This window comes from Lissotriton helveticus, chromosome 5_1, assembly GCF_964261635.1.
Source record: "Lissotriton helveticus chromosome 5_1, aLisHel1.1, whole genome shotgun sequence".
NCBI classification, from domain to species: Eukaryota; Metazoa; Chordata; class Amphibia; order Caudata; family Salamandridae; genus Lissotriton; species Lissotriton helveticus.
In genome coordinates this window covers 339691674-339697737 of record NC_136065.1, presented here as the reverse complement: position 1 = coordinate 339697737, position 6064 = coordinate 339691674, and the positions used below count along the sequence as shown (strand labels likewise).

The 6064-nt window shown below is 42.8% G+C and overlaps 1 protein-coding gene across 1 annotated transcript in view; it reads left to right on the top strand.

The window, feature by feature from the left end:
* The first annotated feature begins 3286 nt into the window (after nucleotides 1–3286).
* GNB1 (G protein subunit beta 1) overlaps nucleotides 3287–6064 on the top strand; it is a 381574-nt gene continuing 378796 nt past the window's right edge. Inside the window, exon 1 of the mRNA XM_078642454.1 lies at nucleotides 3287–3629. The gene's annotated coding sequence lies outside the window, so the exon portion shown is untranslated. The remainder of the gene's footprint in view (nucleotides 3630–6064) is intronic.

Below are 6064 nucleotides of genomic sequence, written 5' to 3'. Positions count from 1 at the left end.
GGCCCGGCCTCATTTCCGCCGGGGCCGGAGGACCACGCAAGGCCGATGCTTTCCTCCCGGTCACAGGCCCAAGTACGTCAGTGCGTGGTTAGGCAGTCCCCAGTCTTCGTTTCTCGCCAAAATTGGGTCTGGTGATGCCGCTTCGAACCCGGACCTGATCGCTGCCGCTTCGGGTGAGTAGTGTAACGGATTAGTATGCCGGATTAATGATTAGGCCGCAGTGCCCTCTGGAGCTCTCACGCTATGCTGCCACCATACTTGGCTGCTAGCCACGCCCCTCGGCCCATACTTGTATTGCTGTGAAATGCAAATAAAGGTCTTAAAAAAAAAAAAAACATTTTTTAAAGTGGAGAACGTGAAAAGGGGGCAGGGTAGAGACTCCCTGACCCCCTATGCCTTCTCAGGGGGTCCCTGAAGGACCCCGAAGGGCAAATAAAACATTTTTTTTTTAATCGCGAGGTGCGCGCACGTTGCACGCACCCTCGAGGCAGAAGTGAGTCAAAAACAAAAGTGGAGAACGTTAAAAGGGGGCAGGGTAGAGACTCCCTGACCCCCTAAGCCTTCTCAGGGGGTCCCTGAAGGACCCCGAAGGGCAAACAAAACATTTTTTTTTTTAATCGCGAGGTGCGCGCACGTTGCACGCACCCTTGAAGCAGAAGTGAGTCAAAAACAAAAGTGGAGAACGTGAAAAGGGGGCAGGGTTGAGACTCTCTGACCCCCTAGGCCTTCTCAGGGGGTCCCTGAAGGACCCCAAAGGGAAACATTTTTTTTTTTTTTAAATCGCCAGGTGCGCGCACGTTGCGTGCACGTTGGAAAAAAAATCCCAAAAAAATAAAGTTAAATAACAAATTTGAGTGTTTATATGTTGATTGAAGATGTAGACTATACTGTTCAACTTTATCCAAATCATAAAAACTAGCTGTGCCGTTGCATATTACAGGATACAGTCAATGTATTACAATATACAAAGGCAGTTTGTGGAAAATAAATATATAATAAATATAAAAATTGATACAGAAATTAGCATTTTAAAAACCTTTGAAATTCACTAAAAAGCCATAGGTTTCACACACGTTATAGTTAGGAATTAGCATTGAAAAAAACTTAGAAATTCACTGAAAAAAACATAGGTTTCACACCCGTCATAGTTAGGAATTAGCATTTAAAAAACCTTGCAAATTCACTGAAAAAACCATAGGTTTCACACACGTTATAGTTAGGAATTAGCATTTAAAAAACCTTGCAAATTCACTGAAAAATACATAGGTTTCACACATGTTATAGTTAGCTGGACATTTCACTCATACAAAACCTTTGAAATTCCCCCGTTATAGTTAGTTCAGCTAACTATAACTCGCGCGACCGCAATGCACTGCTGATGACGTCACATATTACATCACTCATGACATGGTCAGTGACATCACTCATGACATCACTGATGACATCTCAAATGACATCACTGATGACATTACTGATGACATCATCCTTCTGAAAGAGTGGCAGACCTCCTCTCACCCTAATATAACCTTTGATACACACATTCAAAAATGGAAACTACAATTTTCAAAAAAATGGAGATACCAATACCAATTACAACAACCTATTAGGTAATTCCAACATCTACATACACATCCACTCATTCACCAACAGTTCTATATAGTCACTCATACATGTACTCACTCATCATATGTACTCATACACCTATACATCCTGTTACACACTAATACTCATCCATAAAGTTACTCACACACATATTCACACATGCAAATAAACTATCAAAAATCCATTTACTTGATTATACTGCTATATACACACCACTACACTTACTTCTACAGAAACATACACATATTTACTCTCTTAAACAATCAATTATAAAAACACATACTTATTTATACAGGTACTCTTCCAAACTCTCACTCTCACATATACTCAATTATATACATCAATACTCACATATACTAGTTTAAAACATATGTAGTTATTCATGAATACACTATTGAGACAATCATTCACTCAATAACCCACCCATACATACAATCATCCACCCATATAGTCTTGCACACATGCTGTCTTCAAAACACATACAAACAGTGAGTGACTCATACATGCATCTGTGCGCTAAGTAATATCCTCCACCGAACCATACAGACACTCATACTGATACTCAAAAAAACAACTAATAACCCATATACACACTCATGAAGCTACTCACCAACCCATGCAGCCACTTATACACAAAGTGAGACACAGATACAGAGTAAGTAAGAAAAATCGTTTATTGTGATGATTATTTAAAATCTTACAATATTACACATCTCAGACAAAACTAAAAACTATGTTCTTGAATAAAAACACACAAAGTTATTTGTAAGTACTTACACAGATACAGATATTTAAATATTTAAACATTACTCACTAATATATGTATTCACTAATATACACTTAATAAGTCAGTTAACCAATCAATTTTACAAAAAAACATCCATTTAGACACTTATTTACACATTTATTCTTCCATCGACCTTTAGATATACATATATAAAACATATTTATTTTTCAGAAAGACACACATTTACAGGATGATGTCATCAATGATGTCATCAGAGATGTCATCAGTGATGTCATCAGTGATATCACTGACCATGTCATGAGTGATGTAATATGTGACGTCATCAGCAGTGCATTGCGGTCGCTCGAGTTATACTATAACGGGGGAATTTCAAAGGTTTTGTATGAGTGAAATGTCCAGCTAACTATAACATGTGTGAAACCTATGGTTTTTTCAGTGAATATACACACACACGCGCACACGCACACATCGACGTGTAACTGTGGAGCCAGAATTACGTTGCTCCAATAAAGTTAAGAAATACAATGCATATAGGGTTAAGTGCATATAATATTGCGCTTCTGAGCTGAGTAAGGATGAAGCAGAAATTTCGCATCTCCAAGTTAGAATTTTATATGGATTTCTGCACCAACACATGCCTCAAGCTTGCTTCAGAACTTATGTAGTGCAGAGTCCGCATAACTGGTAAGCTGTCAGTGTCGAACACATCTTATCTTTCAATAAGCAGATCAGCTTTGCGTCATTTTCTTTTAGCAATAAAATCTTATTTAGTTTCACGAACACCGCATGCATAAAACTACACAGCGATGCATGCAGAACATTTGTTAGCGACGAACTTTACTAACTTTAGTTTGTTGGATTCACGAGTTGTGATTTGAAGCCAGTTGCTGTCTTTGTGGGGGTCGGGCTTGATTCGGGCTTTTTTTGAGAGGCGGAGGGACGTTATTTGTACGTAGGTCCTGTCAGCTGGAAAGGAGGTGAGGCTTTTGCGGAGCGCGCGCGCTGAGGGGAAGGAAAGGTTTGAGGACCGGAGGTCGCCCACGCCCCCCCTTGAGGACCGGAAGCTTCCCTGTTCCCGGTGAGAACGGATACCGCCCCACTCTGAGGACAGGACGCCGCTGTTTCCATTACTCTTGAAGACGGAAGCCCACCTTTAAAGGACGGACCTAGCGCCTTCCACACCCTACAGGATACCGTCAGCAGCGAGAGCCCAACCCGCGGATAACAGCCGGGGGCCCGGACCCACATGAGCAGGCGGGAGAAGCGGGGAGCCCGGCAGGTAATTAGGGGCATTGCTAGGGGTTTTGAGAGGACTGAGGAAGGGGAAGAGGTTAATTCAAACCCTCAAAATATGGTAGTTCCACGATGTCTTGTAATGCCACCTATCCCTCTTCCATATGCCCCTCCTTGTTTTGTTCACTTTTTTCTGAGTGCCTATTTCCGTTGTTAAACCTTTTTGACCACCACCTGTGTACATAACTTCACGCCCAGCCGCCCTCATACCCTTTGTACTCCAGCAGCTGCTTAGAGAGCCATTTATGCCACCCTCTTCATACGGCTACCTGATGCTTAGGTGTACTGGACTACCTCTGCCGGACACTCTGAGATGACTTCTCACCCTTCACACGTGCTGACCCAGCGACCACTCCTCCTCTTCGAGGTATCCTCTTACACACCCGTCTTATTCTCTATCCAGTTTCCACCCTCACACCCGTGTAAATGTCCTCTAGTGATTCGACTTCCCTATTCCTATGACAGCCCAACTCACAAGCCTCCCCATCCCTATTTGTAACATTTCATCTTTATAGCTACAGGCATTACCCCCGTCTTTTCGCTTCTTTAGTGGCTGTTGGTGACCTCAGTAGCCCCTCCAGCGCTGATCAATAATTGTTTTACATTCTTACAAGAGCCTTTTCATCTGGACTTCCAGGGAGCTCGGGTCACGCTTCATACGACAATCCAATCCCTCTGGGAATTGGCCCCCTTCATATGATCACTTTCGAAGAATCGGGACCCCATCCGCTAAAACGAGAACGCTGTTCACGCACTAACCAATAGGCGTTTAGAATTTCGGTTCCCGCGAACAGTGTTCCCTGGAACTACGGGGTTATGTTTATCTTAAAGTACACTTTTTTTTTTGCCACTGATACTCTACATCAACTGACCTGACCCTTAGCACATGTGAAGTCATGGTACATACTGCAGGTAGACTCTACTACTCCTCCCTATTGAATCGGCTGCCAACAGCTCATATAGGTGTGTTGCTTCAAAGTAATAGAAATTGCACAGCTCGCAAAATATCTAAAAGGTCTGTACGTGCGTGTGACATAGACACATAATCCAGAGATTGGGGTGCTGACTGTACGATGAGAATATATCTACTTTTTAAGCTTCCGTGTAGACTTAAACGTTTCGTGCAACACGTGAGCAGAAATTACGTACCGTTTATTTTTACCTCTGAACCGTTCTTCTTTTTGTGCGCACATTGAAACGTGTGTATACACACATATAATTATACACCATTCATGCACGTGTGTGCGTCAAAATATATTTATCACCGCATGGTTACACTAAACATCCAACCTGGAATTGCAATCTCCCTTTGGCATAACAATCATATGCTGTGCTTCTATAAGAAAATGAACGCTAACGTGTAACAAGCCACTGTTTACTCTTGGATATTTTGTGCCCTCTCTATATGGTAGTATTCTTATATCCTGAGTTAGTTGCTAACGCTTGTAATCCTGGCATTTGTGGGCTGTGCTCTTGGAATGGTTGCAAATCAGACGCCACCCTCCCAATAGTACACTTCCGTGCCATGTCTCTTTATGAAGGCACTTCACATGTTGACAGGGCCTGCATCAGGCCCACAATGTTGGTAGTGCAAGTCTGGGCACACGGCTGTCAGCGTAACAAGGAAGAGATGTTAGAATTGACAGAAGAGAAGCTAGTGAAAACTATTTTTGTTTTTTAGGAGATGACTGGCAGAAAAAAATATGGCTGTACCACGCCCATAAATAACACCGATAAAAGAGGCTGCTGTTCTGTGTTTTTTTTTTCTTTTAATGTTTTGCCTTTTGTGGCATTGTTTGAATTGTCGGCTTGATGGCACTTAGCACTTAATATTTTATGCCATTTTAAAAGGGTTTTGGTTTTTCGATTTCCAAGAATTGCTCGCCAGCCTGCGTCCAGGAGGGTTGTGCATAATTTATATTGTCTGTGTTCCTGTTATATCTGAGGTAGTGGTGGATGTTACACAGCTAGAATAAGGCATCTCCATGGCAATAAAGCCCTCGTAGGGAGGAGGAGAGAGGGTGTTCTAAAGCGGCCTAATTTGTGGAAAGGGCCCGCTTGTTTCCATCCCCGCCTTTTGTGTGGGTTTTCGTGCAGTGTAGCAGAAATATCCTCTCCACCAAGCCCCGATCAGATCTTCTGCCAGCCCTAATGCTAGAGCAGTGCGATCAGGGAGCGGAAACAATACAAGGGCGTGGATGCAGTGGCAGAAAATGCAGGCAGTTAGAAATTGCATGTATAGCTGGGTGTCGACCTGATTCAGGCTGTGCTGCTGTCGTCATTTGGCGTTTCCATTAAGTCTTTAGTTAAGGGGGGGGGGGCGGTGGGGGGTGGTTGGGTATCGGTGAGGTGGAGTTAGATTGCTCCTTTTCTTGCTACAAGCAACGCGATGTCTTTTCTGTGCCTATTTCTTTTTTTGTG